Here is a 12,561-nt window from a genome sequence, read left to right on the forward strand (position 1 = left end):
GGCAAAATTTGAAATTTCTCCTCTCCTCTTGCCTCGTCTCATACCCCTACGAAAAAATAACCCCGATTCGAATTATACGACCTCAAAAACATATCAATCGACATATTACACATTAATATAGGCAAAATTTGTAATTTACTCTCTCTCCCCTTGACTCAACTCCCACCCCTACAAAAAAAATATCTCCAGATTAGAATTCTACGACCTTGAGAACATATTATTCAACATATTACACGCTTAGTGTAGGAAAAATTTGATATATTACCTCTCCCCACGCCTCACTTCCCTCTCCTACAAAAAAAAATAACTCCAGATTCGAATTCTACGACCTAGAAAATATATTATTCGACATATAACACGATAATGTAGGAGCAATTTGAAATTTTCCCTTTCCCCAAGCCTCACCCCCCACTCCTACAAAAAAAATTACTCCAAATTCGGATTCTACGAGTTCGAAAACATATTATTCGACATATTACACAATAATGTAGGAAAAATTTGAAATTTTCCCTCTCCTCACGCCTCACTCCCCACTCCTACAAAAAAAATAACTGCAGATTCGGATTCTACGACCTTGAAAACATATCAATCGACATATTACACAATAATGTACGAAAAATTTGGAATTGCCCCCTCCCCACGCCTCACCCCCCACTCCTACAAAAAAAATAACTCCACATTTGGATTCTACGACCTCGAAAACATGTTATTCGACATATTGCGCATCGATCAGGGTCGAATCCTAATAATAAGGTTACCAATTAATTTTGTAGATTTTCTGACTTACCCCAAAGTGGTGTAAGTCAGAACAAGTTACATTTTATTCGATTGTGCAAAAGCTACTGCGACAATCGCGCTGAAATTTTTACCATAGGTTAAGAACCCTTATGGGAACCTATATACCAAATTTCAGCCATATTGGTTCATTAGTACGAGAGTAACAGCTGATCAAAGTTGAAATTGTGAAAAAACGTTCTGACTTCCCCCGGTGCACCTTATTTGAAAGAGAAAAAGTATAGCTGGTATAATAATGATGGAAGGAATAATTGTGTCGAACTGCTTTTTAATCTCATTTTTACACTGGGCCAACCTTTTTCGACGCCGAATACCCCCCTCCCCCTTATCATCACACTCACACCATGGTTTTGCAGATTACTCACGAAAAGTTCGTAATTGAAAATACCATCAAAAAATTATTCATAAATTTTTTTCTTACTTATAGCTCCGAAATTTTGCAAGCTCTAGAACACCGGGTCTTGAAAAAAGCTCAACTTCAAATTTTAAAACCACTAAAACATGATCCATTATGTTGGAAATTGTGTGAAAAAACCAACATTCCTCTCAATCTGAATAAATTCTATCTTGAAATTATTCGACAATTTTAGGGAAACATTCGTCTGCAGTTGATAGAAAATTTTGCAAAAAAAACTTATTCAAAGAAGTTACTTTTTTGGATTTTGAAAAAGTCTCATTCCTACCCTTGCAGAAATTCCTTGTCAGTTTTTGTTAGTAAAAAAACTGACAGTTTTTTCGTCACCTTCTAAGGATGTAAAAAACTGTTAGTAAAATCACTAACAATAACTGTTGGTGATTTGACTAAAAATTACCTACATTGTGAAATGTGAATGTATAAAATTGAAGTATGTGGCTTGATGATTGAATTTAGTGCTTCCCTGTAAGCTGCAGTGCTAGAATTGAAGAATTCTTTCCAAAAAAATTTTGAAAACCCTAAAAAAATTTTCCACCTGGGGTAGGGATCGAACCTGAGACCTCCTGCACATCACTGCATTATCCACCTACCTTACCTACTGGACCACTGGAGCTGATGAAAGAACTGGTGTTGAATGCTTTTATATGCACCTCTCAACACTCTGGACTTTAAAAATTTTCAAGTGATGAATGATTTCAACTTTTTCTTTTCATTTACCTACATTGTATCACAAGCTGAATTTTGGTCCTACTGGCTTATTTTTGAACCCTGAACACGAATCCTTGGTGTACCTCAGTTGTCCCTAGCTTGCTGCCCCCATTGTGGATTTTTACCCCCGGAAATAAGGCTTTTCTCCCATATTTCCTCAAATTGCGGTCCTACTCCAAAAATGAAGTCTATAAAAATTGTTTTACGTCAAATTTCCCATCAGATGGCCTATGAACCAACATCGTCCCCCCGAGGGGGGGGTGGACCTACAGTTAATTGAATATAGGGAGTTTTTGAATATGAGCCACGATATGTATGAAGGGTGGAAAGAGGTCCTCCCCACTGGAATAATTTGAGGTTATAATCCATTCTCCTACACTTGTGTGAGGTCAAAATTGTTGTAAAAAAACAGATTTCGTACCTATCAATTATCATGGACTCACATTCAAAAACCCCTTATATGTATTAGATTGACCGCAGGTCCACCTCCCTCGGGGAGACGAAGTTGTTTTATAGATCATTTGATGGGAAATTTGATATACAACAACTTTCATAGACCCCATTTTTGGGGTAGGACTGCAATTTGAAGGGGTAGGGGGAAAACCTAATGGGGGGCTAAAATCCACAATTGGGGGAAAGGTTACCAGGAACTGGTGGGACACTATAAGGAATAAGGATTCGTGTTTGGGGTGTAAAAATGGACTAGTATACCAAAATTCAACTTCCCCCTGAGCGTTTTTTATTATTCGATGCAGTTTGACTCTAGGTCCACCTCCCCTGGGGGGACGAAGTTGATTCATAGGTCATCTGACGAGAAATTTGACGTACAACAACTTCTATAGACCTCATTTTTGGGCTAGGACCGCAATTTGAGAAGATATGGGAGAAAAACCTCATTTGGGGGGCTAAAATCCACAATTGGTGGGAAAGAAAACTAGGGACAGACATCAGAGACACCAAGGATTCGTGTTCAGGTTATAAAAATTGGCCTGTATACCAAAATTCAGCCTGTATGCAAGCGTTTCCCAATCAATGCCAATTTTCTTATGCTAACATTTAGACACTGGCATGACACTAACAGTAACTGTAAGTAACTATCAAGTAGCCGACATGTCTCTGGCAATAACTGTTGGTAACATTTGGAAATCATCAAGAAACTAACTGTTACTGAGTATAACTGTCAGCAATCGATGAAAAACTGTTAATTACTTACAGTTTTTAACAAAAACTGTTAATTACTAACAGTTCTTAACAGTAACTGTTATAAAATTGTAAATTACTGTCGGTCATTGTCACAGAATTTCTGCAAGGGTATGGCCAAAGTTCAGCAACTGTATAGATACTATTTGCGCTCTCTATCGTTTTAGTTACCATTTCTCCTCGTCTGTAAATTCTTATCTGTTTATGTAACAGTCCACTTTTAACCGTTGTGTAAATATTACGTGTAATTATAGCAAGTATGTTCGAATGAGTTTTCTTCTATTTTTTATGCGTATATCCGCGAAACAAATGGTCCTTCGGGCCGGATCTGAAATCAAGCTATCTTGCCAAGCTCCAGACTCGCTCGAAATGGAAAAAAGCCGAACCAAATCTTTCAATCGGTGATATCGTCATATTGAAAGAGAATTTGTCGCCATGTTCATGGCCGCTTGGAAGAATTGTCAATGGCAAACCAGATGCCAAAGGCCACTTACGAAAGGTCTCCGTCAAGGCCAAAGGATCGATTTTCCAACGAGGTGTCCAAGAACTGGTCAAACTTCCAGTCGAAACGAAAATCTCTGGAGAATAACGTTAGAATAATTTCAAACTCGTTCCGGATGTTCGAATAATGTAAATAATTGTTCTTTTTCAACGTAAAATATTGGATTTTTATTCTCTCGTTATTTTAAATTGTTTTTTTGTTTTTACCCGCTCGAATGTAAATATCTTACGTAATCGTAATTTTTCTCGCTATTCGAATGTATATAATTTATTTATATTTATTTCTTAAGACCCTTGGTCTTCCTGGGGGAGCTTTGTATAGATACTATTTGCGCTCTCTATTGTTTTAGTTACCATTTCTCCTCATCTGTAAATTCTTATCTGTTTATGTAACAGTCCACTTTTAACCATTGTGTAAATATTACGTGTAATTAGGTATAGCAAGTATGTTTGAATGAGTTTTCTTCTATTTTTTATGCGTACCTATTAGTATATCCGCAAAACAGCAACCTTATTGATTAGTGTTACGAGACGATTATTCAGAAGTGCTACATGCTTTTCTTGTTGCAGGGAATTTTTCAAAAGTCCATCAAGGAATAATTTTTAATACCTAGAAGTATTTTCTACTTTCCGTTTTCAGTGGTTCTAAAAATATACAGTTTACATTGAATTTGTCAATTTTTCTCTTATTTTAAAAGCATTGAATATCGAATTCGGTGCTCTGAAATTTATTTTTCAATTACTTATGTCCTTCCCTTCTCCCTCGGTGAAAAATGGAGCCAAATTGGCCAGGTTGCGAATTGTTGAGCATGTTAATTTGAACCCACCTAGGTAATCATTATAGTTATTCGCTATTTTTGAGTAAAAATTGACCATTTTCTGTTGTATATATATATAAGCGATGCTTAACGAAAACGTGAAAATGATTATTTATACAAATTACACAGCATATTTGGAATATTTACACTTATTAGGTATACGTATTTCGCAGTCCGCATACAATCGGATACCTTATAAGTTTCGCGAGCATATAGCAAAAGTTTTGCAACCATTGACGAAAATCGAGTTTAACAGCATAAATTAACGATTTGGCAGTTTGTATTCAGGCAAAATAAGCGCCGTGCCGCCGTGTTTGAAGTCAAAATGGTTGAGGGAGGTTTTGATCTCTCTGTGGAAAGCTTAACAAGCAGCATCGTCCTCTTTATACAGAACGAATACGAGTACGACTACGCGCCGTGCCGTGCACGCTACGCAAACGGGAGGGAAATATTAAACAGCTCTCGTTTTGAATATTTCAATCTCTCATGGGTAATGAATATTCACAACAATAATGGTTAACATCAAAACTTGTTTAACAACAAATTCTACAACTTAACGTTAACGGTGTAAGCTTTGGCGTACTTTTAAATGGGTTTAAATGGAGTTTTTTTTTTTCCTTCGCATTCGTTATAGTTACCCCGTTTTATAAAACTCGCAGCAGCGTCGCTCGACGTTGCAAATTCGCCTTCGCGCGCACTGCTTTCGGCAACCAACGTAACGAGTTAAAATTTTCTAAAACCAAAAGTTATAAGCGCGAAAAAGGGTTACCTGCGATTTTTCCAGTTTTTTTTTCTTCTTCATCGAGAGTCAACGCGAGAGAAGTTTTTATACGATGGAGAAAACGCAACGTGGCTGGGCAGGATGAAAAGGAGGGGGTTGGGTGTGATTTTATGCGTGTATACGGTGATGATGGTGGATTCTGTGGTTTGAAATGTAAATGTGGTCTTACGTATTCTTAATCAGAATTCGAGAGCTGCTCTGTTTGAGGGGTAAATTTCAACAATTTTCGTACGAGAGTGTTATTCATTCAGGTACTGACATATTTCAATAAAAAAATTGAATTTGAGCCATCGCTCACTTCGGAAATTGAGGATCAATCTCCTCAATTTTTCTATAGGATTCGAAAAGGTAAACTTTCAATGCCCCAAAATACAGCATTTCGTTATTGTCTGGCATATGACAATAGGGGTAATTGCACCCCCTCCCCCCGCCGATCCTCCGGGACAACTTTTTCCTTAAATGGAACATCCTAAGGAACATTTTAAAGCAAACTTGCCCAAAAAAAAGTTGGCGTTAATTACGAAATGGCGGCCATTTTGATTGACATGTCAGCTAAAATCGCAGATTTTGCGTTTCAACATAGGACTTGCACGAAATTTTTCAAACTTTACAAAGGTAGATCGAAAGATCATTCAAAAATTTATCACCTTTCAAAATTTCAAGTGCTAAAGTGCGTTTTTCAATTTTTGGTGAATTTTTGAAAATCCTGCAATTTAGGCCAAAAATGAGGGAAAAAATCAAAATTTTACCAAATTGTCCAAGAACGCTGAAATTTGGGATATACCCTATTTTCGACATTCCAAATCGATTGGAAACGGTTTCAAACCGTTTTGAGCAGTTCTGGAGCCTCCAGCAGATTTTCGAAACTCGAAATTTCCATAAAATTTTATCAAATAAAGTTGGAAATCCGAAATTCCAGCTGCACTCCAACTTCAACTGGCTGTCAAGTCAACTGTTGGAGAAGTAAAGTCATTCTGGAGCCTCCAACGACTTTTTGAAAATTCTTGGAGCCTCCAGTAAATTTTTGAAACTTGACATTTCGTCAAATACAGTTGAAAAACCGAAACGCATTCTGTAAAGTAATTTCAACGTGCTATGAAGTCGGCTGTAGGTAGATTTCAAGTCGTTTATTTGGAGCCTCCAGTGACCTTTTGGAAATTACTGGAACCTCCAGCAGTTCTTTCAATGCTTGAAGTTCTCATAAAGTTTCACCAAAAAGAGTTGAACATCGAAAATTCACTCTGCACTTCAATTTCAACACGTAATCTAGTCGACTGCAGGTGGGTACAAGTCATTCTGGAGCCTCCAGCGAGTTTTTTGAAAATTACTGGAGCCTCCAGTAGATTTTTGAAACTTGAAATTCCCGCAACATTGATTTATCAAATGGAGTTGGCAAGCTGAAATTTACTTCGCAGACTACATGGTGGTTTCACATGGTTTTGAAGCTTCCAGCAACTTTTAGGAAATTTCAATTTTCCAAAAAAAACGCCATACAACCTTTCAAAAAGTCGCTGGAGGCTCCAAAACGACTTGAAATCCACCTGCAGTCGAATTTGTAGCGTATTGAAATTAGTTTGCAGAATGAATTTCGACTCTCCGCATCTCAGTTTGATGAAATGTTGGGGAAATTTCAAGTTTCAAAAATCTACTGGAGGCTCCAGTAATTTTCAAAAAAGTCGCTGGAGGCTCTAAAATGACTTGAACCCACCGGAAGTCGTCTTCAGAGAGTGTTAGAATTGGAGTGTAGAGTAAATTTCTGCTTTCCATCTGCATTTGATGAAATTTTGTGAGAATTTAAAGTTTCAAAAATCTGCTGGAGGCTTTAGGAATTTTCAAAAAGTTGCTGGAGGCTCCAAAACGACTTGAAATTCGCCTGCAGTATTTCGTAGCGCATTGAAATTAGTTTTTAGAATAAATTTCAGCTTTACAACTCCAATTTGATGGAATTTTGTGGACATTTCGAGTTTCAAAAATCTGCTGGAGGTTCCAGAACTGCTCAAAACGGGTTAAAACCGTTTCCAATCGATTTGGAATGTCGAAAATAGGGTATATCCCTTTCAACTTTCTTGGTCAATTTGGTAAAATTTATTTTTTCCCCTCATTTTTGGCCTAAATTGGTTTTTCAAAAATTCACCAAAAATTGAAAAACGCACTTTAGGACTTGAAATTTTGATAGGTGATAAATTTTTGCGTGATCTTTCGACCTACCTTTGTAAAGTTTGAAAAATTTCGTGCAAGTCCTATGTTGAAACGCAAAATCTGCGATTTCGGCTGACCTGTCAATTTTTTTCTTATAAATTCCCAAAATATTACGAATTTGATGAAAAAAAATGTGAAACTAAAACTGATATTGGAAAGAAACTGAAATAGAGAAACTGAAACTAAAAAAAAGTGGAACTTGACTGAAAAAAAAACAACTGAATCTGAAATGAAGAAACTAAAAGTAAAGGCTGAAACTTGAATGAACAAAACTGAAACTTGAAAAAGGGGGAACTGAAACTGAAACTGAAACTAAAATGACGAAATTAAAACTGAAACTGAAACTAAAAAAAAGTGGAACTTGACTGAAATTTAAAAAAAAACTGAATCTGAAATGAAGAAACTAAAAGTAAAGGCTGAAACTTGAATGAACAAAACTGAAACTTGAAAAAGGGGGAACTGAAACTGAAACTAAAATGACGAAATTAAAACTGAAACTGAAACTAAAAAAAAAAGGGGGGAACTAAAACTGTAACTGAAACTAAAACTGAAAGCTGCAGGAAGCTGAAACTAAAAAAAAAAAGTGGAACTAAAACTGAAACTAAAAAAAGTTGAACTTACTGAAATTTAAAAAGAAACTGAATCTGAAATGAAGAAACTGAAACTCAAAAAAATGGGGGAACTAAAACCGAAACTGAAATGAAGAAACGGAAACTAAAACTAAAACTGAAACTGAAAACTGAAAGCTAAAACTAAAAAAAAGTGGAGCTATAACTGAAACTAAAATGGCGAAATTGAAACTGAAACTGAAATGCAAAAGTTTTGCCATCACTGCTTGCATTTTTGGAAAATTTTATTAGAATTTCGCAGTTCTTTGGAACTTTTCAGTATACTTTTGATTGATTTTTTTTTTAAACACGTTTACAACACTTTTTCGTACATTTTTGGCAAATAATGTTATTTTATTCCTTTTTGAGTGATTTTAATGTTTTAAAAGTATTTTATTTCACTCGTACCTGTACATAGTATGTTTAAATGTCGTAACTAGGAAATTTTTTTGATTTTGTTTTACGACTTTTGTGTTCTTTTGGTGTTTTTGTAAATTTTACCTCATTTTTGGGACATTTTGAGCAGATTTTGCTATATATTTTATTTCGATAGAATTTCTCAAATTTGTACCTAATTCATGTTTTTAACGATATTTTTTACAGTTTCCACAAAATTTCATGGCAGCACTTTTCGAAAATTTGTGTTTTAAGAAGTAATAAAATAGATTTTTCTTTAATCGCAGGCCTTTCTTTGGTGGGGCTTTCCAGAAAGCGCGGCTCAGGTCAAATTTCCCCATTTGCCTCCCCCTCTCGACTGCCCTTCGTTGAATTCAAATGAAAAATGAAAACATTGCAATATAAACCACTCATTTGATGATCAATTTTGAAATTTGATTCAAGTATTTTTGTTTTACTCGTTTCTTTTCCTATGGTTTTATCTAACTATTTGGTTGTTTTTTTTTTCAGATTTGAAGTAATCTCAGCTGTACGATCATAGCAACGATTTCATAAAGACGGAGAGTCGGGGACCTAATCTCGCAGCATCCTTCATGCACCTTCGCTTCAGGTATGTCAGTTTTAAATTCTTACGTTAGTTGTAGGTAAATATTTCTCCAAATGTTGACCACTTGATACCCCTCTTGAATTTCAATGCTAGTAGATTTGTTCACAATTTCGCATTCCGAGGTTTCATTTTAAGTAATTGAGGAGATTACACGTAGAAAATTGGCTTACAAAGGTGTTCATGAGAGACTGAAAGCATGCACATATTTTCTATATACCTGTCTTGTAGGGTCGTAGACTTGAAGATACGATACGAGTATTACATAGGTTGTATTATACATAATAACGATAACCGCAATCAAAGGTGCGATGAGATTAGGGAATTATTTTGTCATATTTTATTGCGGATTGCCAACGATTCGGTGTATTTATCAATGTTGGTAGTTGGCTCTGCAGGGTACATCGTCGTTCCTCGATCGCTAATCGTGAGGGATCAAGGCCCGAACAGGTGTTAATAGTTTTCGAAGTTGTTACAACTTAGCCTTCCTTATATACTCGTATAAAGAGTTTGAAAAGCCTCTTCATTACTCTATGTCTTTCTCTGTATCCTTTTTGCTGCTGTACTCGTTTATATTTATAATCGAGGTAGGCGGGAAAACACTTGACACTTCTTTTGAAAAAGCTTAATTCGAGAAGGCTGTTGTTGTTATTAGTTAAATAAACGGAAGTAGGTTTTAACACCTTTTTTCTCTATCCCTTTCCTACAATGTCCTGTGTCCTACGGCAGCATCTTCTTGTGTCCGCGTGTATCTACAGTCTACACTTCCTTCTTTGCTCCTCTTCATTGAGCGAGTGAGAAAAGTGACCTCCTCGTTCACAGCGGGTATACCTGTGTATAAGAATTTCTTCCTATAAACAAGTACAAAAGGCAAACAAATAAAACTGCTACCGTGCGTAGCAGCCGAGTGTTTTTAATTTTTTGCTTAAAACGGGAGACGTCACATCGACAGGCTAAAATGCAGAAATTAAAAAGAACTGAGTAAGGCTATAGTACAACACTTGTCAAATATCTTTATGGTGGTGTATTTATTTGTACGGGCAATCTCTCGGCTAAATCCTTTTAGACAGGAATGCCTATACCTATCTAGGTTTTTACCGTTAATTCATCCTGTGCGTAGTGTATTCTTTTTATCGACCTGGCTTGCTAGCGGATTCCAAGAATGGCCACACAGACACGGAAAAAAAAAAGTATAGGTAATTTTTATTATTTTAGCACAATAACCGGATCCCATTCGAAAATACAGTAGAATTTATTTTAGAACTTGGTATTTTCAACTGGTCACACAAAATTATTTTTAATGTGATGGCATGGTAAAAATTATTCCTCCATAATGACTTTTACTGTACCATGATAGTAAAAATTACACGAACCAATAATGTAAAAATTAATGTGTGGTGAAAAAAGAAAATACTCCACTTGAAGTAATTTTTACTATTTGAAAAGTAAAAATTATTCTATCGTAATAATTTTTACTATATTTCAATAGTAAAAAATACTTGAACCAATTGTGCAAAGATTATTAGGCGTTGAAGTAAAAAATGCTCGTTTTGAGATAATTTTTACTGTTTGATAAATAAAAAGTACTTGTGGTGAGGTAATTTTTACTTTTGAGCAATGATATAAATTTTCAAAATGAAATTTTAAAAAATTAAAAAAAAGGGGAAGGGATGTGCAAATTTCAATTTTTTTTGCACCGTTGGATTCTACCCGATGTGGAGGATTTTTGACAATCTTAATCTCTTACGAAAATTTCCTAACCTAATGACCTAACGGGGAATCGAACCTGGTACCTTACGTTTTCCTAACTACCTAACTTAACTACTCGGCTATGACCACGCTACTAAAAAACGAGGATTAAAAGAATATATTTGTTTGCAAACGCGTGGTACTATTTCAAATCACGTTACTGTTTATTACGTGCAGTTTGATTGGATAGCACTTTTTCACATGTTTGTGTGTGTATATTTTCTGTGTTACCGGTATATCGTATAAAATTTCAAGGTCTAAAGTGCGTTTTTCGATTTTTGGTGAATTTTTGAAAATCGAATTTAGGCCAAAAGTGAGAGAAAAAATCAAAATTTTACCAAATTGACCAAGAAAGCTGAAATTTGGGATATACCCTATTTTCGACATGCCAAATCGATTGGAGACGGTTTCGACCCATTTTGAGCAGTTCTGGAGCCTCCAGCAGGTTTTTGAAACTCGAAATTCCCACAAAGTTCCATCAAATTGATTTGTAAAGCTAAAATTTATTCTAAAAACTAATTTCAATACGCTACGAAGTACTGCAGGTGAATTTCAAGTCGTTTTGGATCCTCCAGCAACTGTTTGAAAATTCCTGAAGCCTCCAGCAGATTTTTGAAACTTTAAATTTTCACAAAATTTCATCAAATAGAGATGGAAAGCTGAAATTTACTCTACACTCCAATTTTAACACCCTCTGAAAACGACTTCTGGTGGATTTCAAGTCATTTTACAGCCTCCAACGACTTTTTTTTAACATTACTGGAGCCTCCAGTACATTTTTTAAACTTGAAATTTCCTCAAAATTTTATCAAACCAAGATGGAGAGTCGAAATTCATTCTGCAAACTAATTTCAATACGCTACGAAGTTGACTGCTGGTGAATTTCAAGTCATTTTAGAGCCTCCAACGACTGTTTCGAACATTACTGGAGCCTCCAGTAGATTTTTGAAGATTGAAATTTCCCCAAAATTTCATCAAACCAAGATGGAGAGTCGAAATTCATTCTGCAAACTAATTTCAATGCGCTACGAAGTTGACTGCTGGTGAATTTCAAGTCGTTTTGGAGCCTCCAGCAACTTTTTGAAAGGTTGTATGACGTTTTTTTGGAAAATTGAAATTTCAAAACCATTTGAAACCATCATGTAATCTGCGAAGTAAATTTCAGCTTGCCAACTCTATTTGATAATTTAATGTTGGGGAAATTTCAAGTTCCAAAAATCTACTGGAGGTTCCAGTAATTTTCAAAAAAGTCGCTGGATGCCCTAAAATTACTTGAACCCACCTGAAGTCGTCTTCAGAGGGCGTTAAAATTGGAGTGTAGAGTAAATTTCAGCTTTACATCTCCATTTGATGAAATTTTGTGAAAATTTAAAGTTTCAAAAATCTGCTGGAGGCTCTAGAACTGCTCAAAAACGGCTTGAAACCGTTTCCAATCGATTTGGCATGTCGAAAATAGGGTATAAATTCCAAATATCAGCTTTCTTGGTCAATTTGGTGAAAATTTGATTTTTTCCCTCAGTTTTAGCCTAAATTCGGTTTTCAAAAATTCACCAAAAATCGAAAAACGCACTTTAGACCTTGAAATTTTGACAGGTGATAAATTTTTGCATGATCTTTCGATCTACCTTTGTAAAGTTTGAAAAAGTTCGTGCAAGTCCTATGTTAAAACGCAAAATCTGCGATTTCGGCTGACCTGTCAATCAAAATTGCCGCCATTTTGTAAGTAAGGCCAACTTTTTTTTTGGAAAGTTTGCTTTAAAATGTTCTTTAGGATGTCCCCTTTAAGA

General features: G+C 35.7%; 1 long non-coding RNA gene across 2 annotated transcripts in view; it reads left to right on the forward strand.

Annotated features, from left to right (window-relative positions):
• The window catches only part of LOC135848556 (uncharacterized), a 133,672-nt gene that overhangs the window by 68,588 nt on the left and 52,523 nt on the right, over positions 1–12,561 (forward strand). For both annotated transcript variants that reach the window (XR_010559384.1, XR_010559383.1), the window contains one exon: positions 8,932–9,031. This is a non-coding gene — a long non-coding RNA (uncharacterized LOC135848556). The remainder of the gene's footprint in view (positions 1–8,931; positions 9,032–12,561) is intronic.

The sequence above is a fragment of the Planococcus citri genome, chromosome 5, assembly GCF_950023065.1.
Source record: "Planococcus citri chromosome 5, ihPlaCitr1.1, whole genome shotgun sequence".
Classification (NCBI taxonomy): domain Eukaryota; kingdom Metazoa; phylum Arthropoda; class Insecta; order Hemiptera; family Pseudococcidae; genus Planococcus; species Planococcus citri.